Source organism: Arachis hypogaea, chromosome 18, assembly GCF_003086295.3.
Source record: "Arachis hypogaea cultivar Tifrunner chromosome 18, arahy.Tifrunner.gnm2.J5K5, whole genome shotgun sequence".
Classification (NCBI taxonomy): domain Eukaryota; kingdom Viridiplantae; phylum Streptophyta; class Magnoliopsida; order Fabales; family Fabaceae; genus Arachis; species Arachis hypogaea.
Window position 1 is genome coordinate 30,073,151 of NC_092053.1, and position 18,389 is coordinate 30,091,539.

At 34.2% G+C, this 18,389-nt stretch overlaps 1 non-coding gene across 1 annotated transcript; it reads left to right on the top strand.

Moving 5' to 3' along the window:
* The first annotated feature begins 447 nt into the window (after positions 1-447).
* On the top strand, positions 448-555 carry LOC112774418 (small nucleolar RNA R71). Its single transcript, XR_003188910.1, has one exon. It is a non-coding gene; the product is annotated as a small nucleolar RNA R71 (small nucleolar RNA).
* The last annotated feature ends 17,834 nt before the right edge of the window (positions 556-18,389 follow it).

Genomic DNA, 18,389 nt, shown 5'->3' on the forward strand with positions numbered 1-18,389 from the left:
CCATGAGAAATTTGGATGATTTCTCCATGATGAGTTATAGGTGTTTCCATAAGGTTCACCTAAGTAATTCACCTCTGCTATTGCAGGGTTCTCAGGATCATAAGCTTCTTCTTCAGAAGATGCCTCTTGAGTACTGTTGGATGCAGCTTGCATTCCATTCAGACTCTGAGAAATCATATTGACTTGCTGAGTCAATATTTTGTTCTGAGCCAATATGGCATTCAGAGTATCAACCTCAAGAACTCCTTTCTTCATAGGCGTCCCATTATTCACAGGATTCCTTTCAGAAGTGTACATGAACTGGTTATTTGCAACCATGTCAATGAGTTCTTGAGCTTCTGCAGGCGTTTTCTTTAGGTGAATGGATCCACCTGCAGAAGTATCCAATGACATCTTTGATAGCTCAGATAAACCATCATAGAATATATCCAGGATAGTCCATTCTGAAAGCATGTCAGAAGGACACTTTTTGGTCAACTGTTTGTATATTTCCCAAGCTTCATAGAGGGATTCACCATCTTTTTGTTTGAAGGTTTGAACATCCACTCTAAGCTTGCTCAGCTTTTAAGGAGGAAAGAACTTGGCTAAGAAAGCCGTGACCAGCTTATCCCAAGAGTTCAGGCTATCTTTAGGTTGAGAGTCCAACCATATTCTAGCTCTGTCTCTTACAACAAAAGGGAAAAGCATGAGCCTGTAGACTTCAGGATCTACTCCATTAGTCTTAACAGTATCACATATCTGCAAGAATTCAGTTAAGAACTGAAAAGGATCTTCAGATGGAAGTCCATGAAACTTGTAGTTCTGCTGCATCAGAGAAACTAATTGAGGTTTCAGCTCAAAGTTGTTTGCTCCAATGGCAGGAATGGAGATGCTTCTTCCATGTAAATTGGAATTAGGTGCAGTAAAGTCACCAAGCATTCTCCTTGCATTATTGTTGTTGGGTTCGGCTGCCATCTCCTTTACTTGTTCGAAATTTTCAATAAGGTTTTCTCTGGATTGTTGTAATTTAGCTTCTCTTAGTTTCCTCTTCAGAGTCCTTTCAGGTTCTGGATCAGCTTCAACAAGAATGCCTTTTTCTTTGTCCCTGCTCATAAGAAAGAGAAGAGAAAAAGAAAAGAAGAGGAATCCTCTATGTCACAGTAAAGAGGTTCCTTATTGTTAGTAGAAGAAGAGAAGAAGAAGACAAATTTAAACACAGATAGAAGAGGGGGGTTCGAATTTGGTGAGTGATGTGAGGAAGAGATGTTAGTAGATGAATAAATAAATAGAATAAGATGAGAGAGGGAGAAGATTTTCGAAAACAATTTTTGAAAAAGAGTTAGTAATTTTCGAAAATAGTTTTTGAAAAATGTTAGTAATTTTCGAAAATTAAGATTTTAAAAATTGAAATAATTAGTTAATTAAAAAGAAATTTTGAAAAAGAGGGAAGATATTTTCGAAAATTAGAGAGAGAGAGTTAGTTAGTTGGTTTTGAAAAAGATAAGAAACAAACAAAAAGTTAGTTAGTTAGTTGAAACAAATTTTGAAAAGATAAGAAGTTAGGAAGTTAGAAAAGATATTTTGAAATCAAATTTTTTTTTGAAAAAGATAAGATGAGAAGATATTTTTGAAAAGATATGATTGAAATTAGTTTTTGAAAAAGATTTGATTTTTAAAATCTCAATTAATGACTTGATTCACAAGAAATCACAAGATATGATTCTAGAACTTAAAGTTTGAATCTTTCTTAACAAGTAAGTAACAAACTTGAAATTTTTGAATCAAAACATTAATTGATTATGTTATTTTCAAAAATTTGATATAAAAATAAGAAAAAGATTTTTGAAAAATATTTTTGGAATTTTCGAAAATAACTAAGAAATTTGAAAAAGATTTGATTTTTGAAAAATATTTTGGAAAAGATGAGATTTTTAAATTGAAAATTTGATTTGACTCATAAAAACAACTAGATTTTTAAAAGTTTTGAAAAAGTCAAATCTAATTTTCGAAATTTTAAGAGAGAAAAAGGGAAAGATATTTTTTTGATTTTTGAAAATTTTTTTAATGAGAGAGAAAAACAAGAAAAATGATGCAATGCATGAAATTTTTAGATTAAAACAATGAATGCATGCAAGAATGCTATGAATGTCAAGATGAACACCAAGAACACTTTGAATGTCAAGATGAACACCAAGAACATATTTTTGAAAAAAAAATTTTTAATGCAAGAAAAACATGCAAGACACCAAACTTAGAATTCTTCAATGCTTAGACACTAAGAATTCAAGAATGCATATGAAAAACAAGAATAGACACAAAACATGCAAATGCAAAGATCAAACAAGAAGACTTACCAAGAACAACTTGAAGATCATGAAGAACACTATGAATGCATGAGAATTTTCGAAAAATGCAAGATGCACATGCAATTGACACCAAACTTATAACATGAATCAAGACTCAAACAAGAAACACAAAATATTTTTGATTTTTATGATTTTATGATTTTTTTGTATTTTTATTTTAAAATTTTCGAAAATCATTTTGAAAAAGAAAGAAAAAAAAATAAGGATTCAAAATTTTTCATATGAATTCCAGGAATCTTGTACTCTTTAGTCTAAAGCTCCAATATGAGGGTTAGACATGGCTTAATAGCCAGTCAAGCTTTAGAATGGATTTACATCCATTGAGGTGATTAGTTGAAGACCAATCCCAAAGGAGTTTGGGTATGGCTTTTCAGCCAGATAGGATTCAACATGTTACCATGAAACTCTAGAATTCATTCTTGAAAGTTTTGAAGCCATAGAATAATTTATTTTTGAAAACATTTTTATTTTAACTTTTTTTTCGAAAACAAAGGAGAAAATTTTGAAAGATTTTTGAAAACAAAACAAAAAGAAAGTTACCCAATCTGAGCAACAAGATGACCCGTCAGTTGTCCAAACACGAACAATCCCCGGCAACGGCGCCAAAAACTTGGTATGTGAAATTGTTACTCAAGTTGTGAATTATTGTTCGAAATTGATTCCCTGGCGATGGCACCAAAAACGGATGCACAGAACCATGGACTAAACATATCTTCACAACTTCGCATAACTAACCAGCAAGTGCACTGGGTCGTCCAAGTAATAAACCTTACGTGAGTAAGGGTCGATCCCACGGAGATTGTTGGTATGAAGCAAGCTATGGTCACCTTGTAAATCTCAGTCAGGCGGATATAAAATAGTTATGGAGTTTTCGAAATTAATACTAAAATAAGGATAGAAATACTTATGTAAATCATTGGTGAGAATTTCAGATAAGCGTATGGAGATGCATTCATTCCTCTGAACCTCTGCTTTCCTGCTGTCTTCATCTAATCCGTCTTACTCCTTTCTATGGCTGGCTTTATGTAAGGATGTCACCGGTGCCAATGGCTACTTTCAATCCTCTCGGGAAAATGGTCCAAATGCTCTGTCACAGCACGGCTAATCGTTTGGAGGCATCACCCTTGTCGTTGGTTGCATCCTATTCCTCTCTGTGAAAATGGTCCGATGCGCTGTCACTGCATGGCTAATCATCTTGGAGGTTCTCGATCATACTGGAATAGAATTTACTATCCTTTTGCGTCTGTCACTACGCCCAGCACTCACGAGTTTGGAGTTCGTCACATTCATTCAATCCCAGAGTCCTACTCGGAATACCACGGACAAGGTTTAGACTTTCCGGACTCTCATGAATGCCGCCATCAATCTAGCTTATACCACAAAGATTCTGATTAAGAGATCTAAGAGATACTCATTCAATCGAAGTTAGAACGGAAGTGGTTGTCAGGTACGCGTTCATTGGGAATGATGATGATTGTCACGTTCATCACATTCAGGTTGAAGTGCGAATGAATATCTTAGAAGCGGAATAAGTTGAATTGAATAGATAAACAGCAGTACTTTGCATTAATCTTTGAGGAACAGCAGAGCTCCACACCTTAATCTATGGAGTGTAGAAACTCTACCGTTGAAAATACATAAGCGATAATGGAGTTCATTGGTCTCGGCCCCAGAGGGGAACCAGAGTAACCAAGACTCCGAATACAATGATAAAAAGTTCTATTTATAATAAACTAGTCACTAGAGTTTACAGAAGTAAGTAATTGATGCATAAATCCACTTCCGGGGCCTACTTGGTGTGTGCTTGGGCTGAGCTTGAATGTTGCACGTGTAGAGGTCCTTCTTGGAGTTGAACACCAGCTTTTGTGCCAATTTGGGCGTTGAACTCCACTTTGCAGCTTGTTTCTGGCGTTGGACGCCAGAATTGGGCAGAGAGCTGGTGTTGAACGCCCGTTTGCGTCGTCTAAACTTAGGCAAAGTATGGACTATTATACATTGATGGAAAGTCCTGGATGTCTACTTTCCAAAGCAATTGAAAGCGCGCCATTTCGAGTTCTGTAGCTCCAGAAAATCTACTTTGAGTGCAGGGAGGTCAGAATCCAACAGCATCAGCAGTCCTTCTTCAACCTCTAAATCTGATTTTTGCTCAAGTCCCTCAATTTCAGCCAGAAAATCCCTAAAATCACAGAAAAACACACAAACTCATAGTAAAGTCCAGAAATGTGAATTTAACATAAAAAATAACGAAAACATCTCTAAAAGTAACTAGATCCTACTAAAAACATACTAAAAACAATGTCAAAAAGCGTATAAATTATCCGCTCATCAGCGACCGCCTCATTGACGTGTCCGCGTTGCAAGGAGCTGGGAGACAATAATAATATGAACAGAGAGTTACGCAGGAGCAGGGCTGGAGGCGTGCCAATGGCACAAACCGTCCCACGCGACCGCGTCGCCGACGCGACCGCGTCATATGGGAACAATGGCCTCCCACGCGACCGCGTGCCCCACGCGGCCGCGTGACCTGGATTTCGACGTCATAAGGGTGCACAGCCGAAAGTTGTGCTAGAGTAGTGCTAGACTGGCGCTGGACGCGCAGTCCATCTCACGCGACCGCGTGCCTCACGCAGCCGCGTCACATCCTAATATTTGACCACTCACGCGATCGCATGCCCCATGCGATCGCGTCACCCAAAATTTGGCACTAATATGATTTTGAACAGAGAGTTGTACGAGTGCGAGGCTACCCTCGCGCCATTAGCCTAAAACGGATCATGCGACCGCGTGACCGACACGATCGCGTCATTGAGTTTAAGCGCAAGTCGCGCGACCGCGTGCCCCACGCGACCGCGTCGCTTGCGCCGCACAGCCCCCAATTTTGCCAATTATCATATATTTTTCTCCCCAAATCCTATTTTCTCTTTTCCCTCCTTATTTCTTCTCTCTCTCTTCTTTCCTTCTTCCTTCTTTCTCACTTTTTACTCTCTCTCACCCCCATTAGCAAGGATGGCCACCAAGAAAGGAAAAGAGAAAGCTACTCCCAAACAACCAGCAAGAAGAGGTACAAAGAGAGCACTAGTGGCAGAACCCTCTTCAACCGCAGTTAAGCCCTCAACAAAGAAAATTAAGAGGATTATAAAGGTTGATGATAAAGAAAAAGCCTTCTCAGCAAAGGACACTGCGCGATTCCCCAATCACTACTATGAGCAGATGTTCCCCATCCTGGCTGAAAGGAGTTACAACAACGAATACATTCTTCTCCTCCCGCCCAATATTGCTACCTTTGTTGAGCCGCAAATTGCCCGAAGGCAATGGGGTTTCCTACAGAAACAGCCAAGGTAGGTCAATCTTTTTTGGTAGTCGAGTTCTACTCCAACTTTCACCTGCCAACCCTGCAGTCTGTCTATGTCCGTCAGAAGCAAGTCCCCATTACAGAAGAGGCCATTCAAAAAGTTCTAAGTCTTCCCCCTATTCCAGAAGGATTGGATGCCTTTCAAGAAGCCGCACTCAAGCGCCAGATATACCAATTTGACTGGGACGCTGTTCTCAGAGTTATCGCACTACCTGGCAGCCGATGGATCTACGGATACCATCGTACCCGCCCTAAGGGAATTTCGGCTTCAGCACTTGCCTTGGAGGCTCGCGTATGGGCACAGATTATGTCCCATTACGTCTTTCCGAGCACTCATGAATCCTCCTTCACTGCAGACATGGCCGTTCTACTATGGTGCATCCTTACAGACCAACCTCTGAATCTACCAAGACATATCCGAAATGCCATGGGACACGTACAAATCGCTGGCAACCTACCTTTTCCAGCCCTGGTCTCAGATCTTATCTCAGCAGCCGGAGTCTCCTACAGAGCTGGGGACACCAAAGCCATGCTTCAACGGGATGATCAGTTTGTCCCCAACGGGAAATACCTTAGACTTCCAGCAGCCACTATCAGCCAGCCTACTGAACCAGTTGAAGATATTCCTTCTTCAACACCACAAGCACCCACAACAGCCCAACTGCTCCAGCAGATACTTGAAAAGTTGGATTGGCAGGAACAGAAAGCTAAGATGAGAGAGCGCCGTAACAAGCGCCGATTCACATACCTCAAGGAGCTGATCATGGGAAAATTCAAGGACTCAGACACCCCATAATCCACTTCTTTTACCAGCACAGGGAGCCATGATGGTCCCGACTGTGGAGATACTGCTACCAGCCCACCTTTGTTCTTGACAGATGGCACCGAGGACGGTGTAAAGCCTTAAGTGTGGGGAGGTCGGTCAGTACCTGACTTCCGGAGGTAATTTCTCTTCCCTAGCACTAATAAATTAGGATATTTAGTTAAATTTTTCTTTTGTAGAATAGGATAAATTGCATAGTAATAGGTTAGTTGCATGCATGTTCTGCTTGATTGAAAAGACAATAAGTTTCTTCTAAGACCCTATCTTTGGAACAAAATTTCACTAATTTTAATTAAAACTTTTATGTTAAATTTTCTTGAAGTTGTATTTGGAACATGATTTTTGAGCTAAAGAACACACAACATGTGAGATTTGAGCCTTTATGAATGGTTACATTATTTAACCATAATTATTTTATTCTTGTGTGTTTACTTCTCTATGATTGTAATCTATATTTTGTTTCATCCTATATGTCCAATATTTATTATATTTATATGTTTGCATATGATTGAGGCCATTATTTGTTTAGCTCACTTATCCAAATAAAGCATACCCTTTCAATTACCTTTGTTAGCCACTTTGAGCCTTTAAATCTCATTTGTTCTATATTTTACCACGTTACTAGCCTTAAGCGGAAAAATAATTATATATCCCAAATTGAATCTTTGGTTAGCTTAAGATAGAATTGTGTGTGTTATTTAAGTATGGAAAATTGTGGGAACAAAGGATAATAAAGGAATGAGTCATGATAATATAATGGGAATTTGGATACCTACTCATGTGAAACTATAAGAATGAAAACTCTATGTGCATTGATAAGCTATGTTTATGTTTATGTTTATGTTGAAAAAAAAAATCCAAAAATACTCAATAAATAAATAAGGAGACAAAATTACCCCAATGCCAAGTCAAGCATTCAAAGATCAATGCATGTATGATAAAATCAAAATAAAAGGGTGAAACATGATTATGGATGTGAAAGAGATTTCTGGGTAGGTATGAATTCTAAAGTTATATAGAATATATATAGGTTATGTTAAAGCTTGGGTTAATTAAAGATTCAATTTATAAGCTTACTTAGCCATATGTATATCCTTACCCTTACCTTGGCCCCATTACAACCTTGAAAAGACCTCATGATGTTTGCATTGGTATGTTAAATGTTGTTGATTGGTTAGGGGAAGAACAAAAATTAGAGAGCATGATTAGAGAAGGATAAAGTGATGACCCTATACACTAGAGAGACTAGAGTGTACATACATCATCAGTGAGGGTTCCATGCTTGAATTTCTATGTTCTCTGCTTTCATGAGCTATCTTCTTGCATTTTTATCTGCTCTTGCCTTATAAGAATTGGGTTAGTGGAATTTGATTTGTAATTATTTTGAAGAGCTTATTTACTTTAGATCAAGTGGACAAGAATCATATAGTTGCATTCATATATATAGGTTGCATTGCATTTCATAGGTTTTATATGTTCTTACTCATTCATTTTATCTCCTTCAACTAAGCATGAGGACATGCTAATGTTTAAGTGTGGGGAGGTTGATAAACCACTATTTTATGGTTTATATTGTGTTTATTTATGTGGTTTTATCATTATCTTTACCTACTTATTCGTTAAATAAGCATGCATTTATAATTCCTTCCTAAAGTTATTGCATGATTGAAAACTTGCTTCCTAGAGATTTTTAATTATGTATTTCATTTCTCCTTTATTCCATTCGATGTCGTGATCTGTGTATTAAGTGTTTCAGGCTTTATAGGGCATGAATGAGTTGGAGATTGGAAAAGAAGCTTGCAAAAATAGAAGGAACACAAGAAATTGAGGAGATGACCAGTGAGAAGCGACGCGGCCGCATGGATGATGCGACCGCGCGAAAAAAAAGAAATCGCAATGACGCTGCCGCATGGATGACGCGACCGCGTGGCAAAGCAGAAAGCCGAATGACGCGGCCGCATGGATGACGCGACCGCGTGACATGCGCGATCTGCATAATCTGTAGAATCGCTAGGGGCAATTTTGGGCCTTATTTTGACCCAGTTTTTGGCCCAAAAAAGCAGACTAGAGCCAGAGAACATGCAGAAACCAACAATAACATTCATTCCGCGTAGTTTTAGTTTTTAGATCTAGTTTTCCTCTCCTCTAGGTTTTCTCTCTACACATTCATAGTTTTTAGGATTTGTTATGTTCATTGTTTTGCATTGGGATATTGAGAAGAGTTATTGCCTCATCAAGACTTCGACATTCTAGTTCGTTCTCTTTACTTGTCTCTTACTCTTCCATGTTCCTTAATTTACTTAATTTTACTATTGGATTATTTTAGCATTTATTAAATACAAGAATTACTTTTTATTTTCAAACAATTCTTTGATCATTATTTATCATGTCTTTCTTTAATTCCCTTTCTTATGTTATGAATTCTTCATTTACAATGAGTGAGTAGTTCCCTAACTTGATGGGGAGTTGGTTGAAAGAAATCCTTGAGTTGGGATGCTCAAGAGAAAGATTGTAATTGAGTTTATTGTTGGATTGCTCTCTAGTCATTAACACCAATCCTCCCAAGAGCGGATTGGAACTTGTGGATAGAACAGCATTCCAACTTGTTTGACTTCTTCTTACTTAGTAAGGGACAACTAAACAGAATAACCCCCAATTATCAATTAATCTTGAGAGTACTGCAACAAGAATAGGGCTTCCAGCTAATCAACTCCCAGTCAAGGCTTTTTTTAAATTTATATAAATTCTCTAATTTAATTTTCTGCCATTCAACTCAAACCTTTTTGAAAACAACTGATTAATAAAATAGCACACTTTTCTGCAACTCGTTGGGAGACGACCTGGGATTCATACTCCCAGTATTTTGATTTTAATTTCTGTGACACCCTTCTAAATTGATAAGCAGATTTCTGGTTGGTTGAGAACTATACTTGCAACGCATATTTTATAATCATTCTTAACTCGCCAATTTCCGCTCGCATCAACCGTTCGTTAGCAAATCTCTCCTTATCTGCCTTCAAAGTAATACATCAACCAAGTGTAATACCCTACCATTCATTGCCTTATTCTTAAGTCATAATTCAATTATGATTTGGTGCTACAACACAATGTTAAGATATAAATACGTATATATAGAAAAGAATATTATACTAGAAGCCTGTGAAAGGATTTAAAACACAAGGAAAGACAATTTGTCGATCGTTCATACTCGATTACGTGTATATATATATATATAAGCACGTTGGAAGAAAGGTAGATAATTAGAAACTCGAAGGAAGAATAAGAGTAAAAAGACATAGATAATCTTTGGCCCGCGAAGATTAGGCCGACTAGAGTTACAACAGTAAAACAGTTGGATAGACATAACCTATCTCTCCAAAATACATCATAAGTCTCTAAAGGCAAGTCTTAAAAGTAAGTCTTAAAAGTATTGTTTGGGTGTGAATCTTATATCTGGCTTGCCTTGTTGAATAATTGTATCTCTATATATGTTAATTGAACTAATTGCTTTACCTGTTATCTCTATTTCTATATTCTTTGTACCGTCTTGTATGTGTTTGCACAACTAAGAGATCCCTTATACTGGCGGTGGTGATACTGAGAGTTGTTTCTGATGAGATGTGGTGATTGAGATTTGAGGAAAAACTGAGAATAAATTGATAACATTGAAACTAAGCTTTGATATATTGAATTATTGTAATTGAAAAAGTATGATAATGAGAGAGATGATGGCTTGTATCAGGGAGAATTGAGATTGAGAGGTCACTAACATATTTGAGACTTAGTTTATTTACCTTGTTCGGATTAGAAAGAACTCTAGGCTTAAACCTTGAATGATTGGAGATTAGAATTGCCTAGCGGGTTCATGTGGTTTTATATAATCTCTATTTGGAATTATCACTTTCGAAAATTATTATTATATTATTTAGTGAGATTTAAAATATTAAATTTTTAAATATATAATCAATAATTGATAAACTCGTTTAAATAAAAAAAGTTTACTATAAAAAAATTATAATTTAAAAATGTAAAATTTTAAAATACAAATGATAAAATAACTTTATAAAAATTTAATTATTTTTGTTATTTTATGTAAATAGAATTTTGTTTATCAAGGTCTAAAAAATAATATTAGAATTAATACTATAAAAAATATTTAAATTTAATATTATGAAAAAATAAAAAAAATTTATATAAGGACTTCTTTGATTAACTTTTGAAATTTTGGGGATGAAAATGACTTACGTTCGAACTTTCAAGGACTATTTTTATTATAAATAACTTTTTTACATGTCAAATAACACGTGGTATGCTAGATGTCACTTACCTGACACGTCGACCAATCATCTTGTGACATGTGGCATTAACCGGCCTACCACGTCATCATGCCACATCATCATCTAACTAACGGAATGACCAATTTAACTTACGTTTTATCTTTCAAGGACTAATATGATTAAATAAATTATTTGAGGACCAATTTGAAGAATATGTGATCTTTTAGAGATGAATTTGACTATTAATCCAATAAAATAAAAGAACAAATTAAACAATGATAGACGAATATATGTGAAGAAGAAAATCTTAATTCTAATTTCAAAAACAAAATTTTAATTTTTTTTATTTCACTGAAAATCTTATGAAAATTTCGACAATCTCCCTTAAAATTCGAATTTAGCCACCCTTGAAGGTTTTCATCCAAACAAAATATCCATCATTATTAATACAGTTAAGTATTTTTGAAATAATTTCAGCAGCAGGAATCAGCAAACAGTTCAATAATACAATATTTTTCAGCAATCTCAGAGCCTAATCTAACCTATCCTAACCACCTGAATTCACAAAAACTATAAATTAAACTAACTAAACTCTACTAACTACCTAAGTAACTTGATAATAAAAAAGAAAATTAAACCGACGAAGTAGTTCTATATCAGCTCAGCTCAATTCAGTTTATACAGGACTATAAAAGTATATATCAATAGAACAAGTAACTTACAAAATAATTGAACAAATTAAAAAACTAATTCAAGTAACTATTATAACATAAAATAATGCCAAAATTCTTACTATTCTCGTTTTCGTCTTCATGAAAGTCGCCGATCCACCCGTATACCTCAAAAACCTGGGCGAAACTCTGTTGGTGATGTTCATCAGATGGTGACGCTTGAACCCCTCGTTATCTCTAAAACGAGCCTCCAGTTTACGCTTGATGTTTGGACGGATCCATGATGCTAGGTGGTCTTTCCCCTAACAAACATCGTCCATCATCTACTAAAAACGTTGGGCTGCCCTGTGGTCATAGATCTTCTGGATCATGAGGTCATGCTCCGCATCCCATATGAATTTTAACTACACAAAGTCATTCACCAATATTAGTTAATTAGAATAAAATACAGTTCGTATACAGTAAATTAATTCTAACCAAACTGGGTTCTTACCGCCCACTTCTGAAATCAACGCTCTTTGGTCTCACCTGGGATCTGCGTGTAAGTCGGATACGGGTGGTCGTACATGGACTTAATGGCCTCGGATATCTCCTATGTGCAAGTATTGAGATTCGGTGCAAACCTGTCAGATAAAAAACACACATTAACAAACACATAAGATAAAAATAATTCAGATAAACAAACTTAAAATAATTAAATTTAATATTAAAAAAATTAAACACACGATTGCATATCATCGGGCCAAATCCTCAGTCGGATGACGGGTGATGGCAGAGGGACATCCTGCTCGGGGGCATTAGAGGTATCACCCATCGCAAGCTTTGTCGACGTCGTCGCTGCATCTGCAGGGGGAGTAGCAGAAAGAGGCACCCAATTCGGGTTTTGGACCATGATAAATTGCTGGTTCAATGGATCCGCTTGTGACGTCAGAGGGGTCGACGGGGTAGTCGGGGTAGAGGGCGATGATTGGCAGCCCTGGGGGATTCGGTGGAAGCCCACCCTCTACCCCGACCATGTGTCCCACTCGACCTACCTCTATTGCCTGTCGTCATGTTTGTATAGCGAATATATTAATAACATAACAAACACCAATAAATAATAACATAAGAAGAAAATCAATAAATAACAAATAATTTGAAAAGTAGTTTAGTTTAGTAAATAAAGAAATAGAAATTACATAGTGTTTTAGTTTCAAAATAATTAAATTAGGCTTTCAAAGTATTCTAACTTTATTCTATCTCATTTTCTTTTCAAAGAATTCTAACTTTCAAAGCATTTTAACGCTCAAAGCATTCTAACTTTGTTAACAAATTTCAAAACATTCAAACTTTCAAAATATTTTAACAATTTCTCAAAGCATTCTAATTTTTCAAAACATTCTAACAATCCAAAAAATTTGAAATGCACACTCAAGAAAGTACAAAATAATATGATGAAACATCACTAGCAATGCATACGGCAAAACGCTACAATTAATTAGCATAAACTAGCAGTTTCAGCAGCAATATGAATCAGCAAAATAAGCATTAAAATAGTAATTTCCTAACAAAGCAACAGCAACCAGCGAATCATCAAAATAGTTAAGCATTACTCAAACAAATTTAGCAAGAATTCCTCAGCCAAATTAACAGTAAAATGCAGAATTAATCATTCAGACCAATTCAAATAATCCCAGCAACGAACAAGAATTGATAATTTCATATACTAATTCCAAACACATTGAGCATATATTAGAACCTATCAATCTAGTTAAGTTATGTTAACCTAAACACCTAAAATCAACTACAACAGAAATTAATCAACCAAAACTAGTTACTAAAATCAACTAATTAAATAAAATTGAGATTAACTAAGAAGAAATTAAATAGCGTGAAAAATAGATTCAATAAAAATTCCTAACCACCTAAAATTAACTAAAATAGAAATTAATCAAACTAAATTAATTACTAAAAATCAACTAACTAAATAAAATTAAGATTAACTAAGTAGAAATTAAACAGAGTGAAAAACAGATTCAATAAAAACTTGGAATGCAAAACAATTAGAAGAGAGAAGAGAGAAGAGAGAAGTGGGCGGTTCAAGTAGCGACGACAGCGGCCTTTCCAGTGGCAACAGGGCAGCAGCGGCGAGAACAGAGAAGAGAAAAGGGGGCATTTCAAGCAGTGATGGTGGCAGTCTTTCTAGTAGTGGCAGGACAGGGTAGCAGCGGCGACAGGGGCTAGAGAGAGATTGAGGGAGAGAGAGAGAGAGAGAGAAAAAGAGAGAGAGAGAGAGAGAGGTGAGATATTAGAGAGAGAAAACAAATTCGAAATGAAGGAAAAGAGGGTTCGCGATTCGAATTTAGGGCACGATTATTGTCGGCTTTACCGGCAGATTAATCCGATGGTAACGTGGTGCGTGTAACCAAATCGCAACGTTTCACTAAACAAGGTTCAGCGTCGGATTTACTCACCAATAAATCCGACAGTAGCTAGCGCGCCAAAATTTCTTTTTTCCCTCCGAATTTTACCGTCAACGTTACTGTCGGAATATCAGCTCTAACGGTAATATTTTAGGGTGACGAATTTATTGACAAATTCAACGGTAAATTTAACGGAATCCTTGCCGCTAACGTCCAATGCTAATCCCGATGGTAAATCCGACGGTTCTCAGCTTCTTGTAGTGTATCTTTTTAATAATCATTCTAATATTTTTCTTATATCTCTATGAATATTATATATATCTTTTAAATAATTATTGATTCTTGAATATAGTATTTTTTTATTTTTATCTATTAAATTTATCTAAATAGTTAGAAAATTATTTGTTAATATTTTTTAATAATATATTATTATTTTTTATTACTCAAAATTAATATTATTATTATGGTTGTTATTGTTAATTTTACAACCTTTAGTGAATATATATAAAATTTACTTTAAAATATTTTAGTTTATTTGTTTTATAGACATTGAGTAATTTGTTTACTCCATACGACAACTTTTTTTTAAAATATAAATACTTTGTGAATTTCTTTATTTTATAGATTGTTTGGTATTAGTATAAATAATAAAAAATATATAAAGTTGTTTTATATAAGGTAAATATATATTGGTGAATATTTTATTTTAGAAATATATTTTAGATATAAATATTAAAAATAAATATTTTTTATATATGACAGAAATACATACACTAATTACTTCTTAGAATAATGATAATTTTTAACCAAGAAACAATAGTAATAGTTGGTGTTGTTTAGTACACTAGATTTTAGGTTAGACATCGAGAAAAAAACACACACATACACTAGATTTTAGGTTTAAGAATAGCTACTAGTGACTTCTTTTTTTTAATTTTCACTTTAAAATTTTTGTTATGATCATCGTAATTTGAGAATTTTAAATTGAGAAAAAATGTTACGCTTTATATATGTCGTTGAATGTATTAATAATTGAGAAAACAAAATGTTACACTCTTAATTACTTGTAGTCTTAAGATATTAACAAAAATACTCTGTATTTAGCACGTGCATTTACATAAAAGATTAATATGAATAAAAGTTTATGAAGCTGAGATTATACTTCTTTTCTCCATATAACAAAAGTATACTACACTATATTCTCATGTAAAAAATATATGAAATTCTAATATGTAAAATATCTAAAGCTAAGGCTTAGAAGGTGAAAGATGAAAGTTGAAAGAGGGTTGAACTAAAAGAAGAGAATTAGAGAAAACACCATTACTTTTGTTATCCGTTGATATGCATATATTATACAACAAGACTCGATGTTAGTTTGACCGGTGAAGTCACTGGTTCAATGGTTCAATGGTTCGACCGAGGTTTAACCGGAGTTCAACCGATTTTATTAAATATTAAATAAAATTATTAAAAAATCTAAAAATAATTTTAAATATATAAATTCAATAATTTCTAATTTAATAAAATTTAAAATTTTACATAATAAATTATCCATAACTTAATATTAGAGGTTCACAAACAACTTCAAACATCAAAATTTATAACTAAACAAAAAAAACCGCACATAATGGCAAACCCATAATGTTCTACATTCAAAAGAAACAATTACTATCAAGTTTTCAACTAATCAAAAGTGCAACTCATGAAAAGAGAAAAAGAATTGAGCCTTTAATGTACTCATGGATGACAACTTGGAGCCAAGATCAGCCAGAATCTTCTTGGCATCAGTGGTAAGGTTCTTGTTTGATCCTAATGCCTTCACAATATGTCTTGCTGTAGCTATCAAATTCTCTTCTCTTTCTAGTTCAGGAATCACAGGCTCAGATTCCTCAACAGCCATAAGGAACCAAAAGAAAAAACTCCAAACAAAAAGGAAACAAGATTGATTGAACCCTAAATACAATACCACTTCCTTCTGTAAAATCTTTTCACCACACAGCTTCAATAGTAGTAGCTCACAATACACACCACACAGAACAACGAATTAGCAGCAGAACCTTATCAGGACCAATCAATAAAGCTCAAAAAACAAATTTTGCACATGGGTATGAAGAAAAACCTCCTTTTTCCTGCATAAATCCCAAAAAGTTACCTTTTTTTAGTCAAAGAGACAGAACAAAACCTATTACTACAATAATCAAGTACTTATATACTACAACCCCAAAAATGAACCATGAACAATACAAAAGAATAAGAAGAAGAAAGCACACAGGCCTACCTCAACCTCCACAGAAGAATAAGGCAAAGATCTGCAGAGACAATAGAAACACAAAAGCGAAGAAACTGAGTCTTACCGGCGGCGGGCTCGGCGAGGTCAGCGACAACAATGAGGAGGCAGGCTCGGCGAGAAGCAGGACGCGGTGGTGGTTGCGGCCCTCAACGTCGGCGCTGCTGTGGATGGGTGTGGGTGGCTCGGTGGTGCTGCTGGGGCTTGGTGGGTGAATGCAATGGAAAGGGGAAAGTGGAATGGAAAATTGGAAACTGATTAGGGTTGCTTGGGGAGGGGGGGGTTTACGCGATTTCAGATTTTTCCTTTTTTTTAAAAAAAAAAAAAACCTAAAACGACGTCGTTTCGGATCTTATAGTACAAACTACTAAACCGCCAAAAAACTGGACGGTTCTTTCGGTTTGCCGGTTAATCGCCGGTTCGATCGATTTTTTCATCGATTTTTTGCCAGCCGATTTTTGACGTTACCCGGATTGATTAGGTAACCGGTTCTCGGTTATTCCGGTTGAACCGGCCGGTCCGGTCCAGTTTTCACCATAATTATTATTATTTTTTTTAAACTTCGCTTCAGTATTGGATTTGCTCACAAAGTTATTTTCTATTTGACCAAAAACTATTTAAAACCTGGCAAAGAACCTAAAATCAATGCTGGGGTGAAACAAAATACTATGATTTGTAGTGTTATAGGATATCGTGATATTTGTTTACCCATTTTCAATGTCTAACAAGTGGATTATGCATATTGAGATTCTTTATAAGACTAGAAACAAATAGGGGTGGTAGTGGGGCGGGGTTTTGTTCTATTCGACTCCATTCTGTTATTTTGTTACTCGTGTAGTATTTAGTGATGGATCCAAAAAATTTATGTTAGGGGAGCAAAAATAATATATATTACTATCAAAAGATATATTAATTTAAATTTAAAAAATAAAAATACACATTAATTATTTGAATACAAAAAACAAAAAATTACATATGATAAAATAAGACGAAAAATATTTTTTTATTATTATTTTTAAAAATAAAAAATATATATTCTAAATTAGTAAATTGATCAATTGACTTTAAAAATTTATATGAAACATAATTACATATAATAAAATAGAACGAAAGATAAACAAATAAATAATAAGGATCACTAAATTGAGAATAAAATAAAATATATAAATTTATGAAGAGAATAAAAAATTAGATTAATACCTAAACTATAATTGCTTGAATTAAAATTTACAATTGAAAATATCAAAAAGAGAAACAATAAAATTGAAAGATACATAAAGTCATAGAGAGTTATATAAAAAAATGAGTTAATAGCCAAATTCGTCCTTGAAAGATCACCGATGTTTCAAATTAGTTCTCAAATGATTTTTTTAGTCATATTAGTCCTTGAAAGATAAAACGTAAGCCAAATTAGTCATTCCGTTAGTTAGATGATGACGTGTCACCAAATGATTAGTTGACGTGTCAGGTCAGTGACACCTAGCACGCCACGTGTCACTTGACATGTAAAAAAGATATTTATAATCAAAATAGTTTCTGAAAGTCCAAACGTAAGTCATTTTCATCCCTAAAATTTTAAAAATTAATCAAATTAGTCCTTATATAATTTTTTATTTTTTTTATAATATTAAATTTAAAATATTTTTTTATAGTACTAATTTTAATATTATTTTTAGACCTTAATAAACAAAATTCTCTTTACATAAAATAATAAAAATAATTAAATTATTATAAAATTATTTTGTCATTTGTATTTTAAAGTTTTACATTTTTAAATAGTGAAATTTTTTATTTAAATGAGTTTATCAAATTATTGTTGATTTATATATTTAAAAATTTAATATTTTAAATTTTACTAAATAATATCATAATTATTTTAAAATTTAAATCTTTTAACTTTTTTAAAATTATAATTTATATTATTGTTTAATTTATATGATAGAACTCAATAATTTAAACACCAATTTAGATGATAGAACTTAATATGTTTAAAACCCATTTTGTATTTTCTGAAGGCCATCCTGAGGTATATAGTAGTGAAATAAAAATCTTTAGTTTTCTGTTACTTCTAACTAGTAGAGTAGGGATAAATTTCTTCTCGGTGATAATTATGAAACCATAAGTTAGTTCTAAAACTAGTTTTTGATTTGTTTCTCATATTATATGCACGATGTATTCCTTTTGTTCATATAATCATTTTATTAGTATGTAATCATTACTGATTAGAAGCCA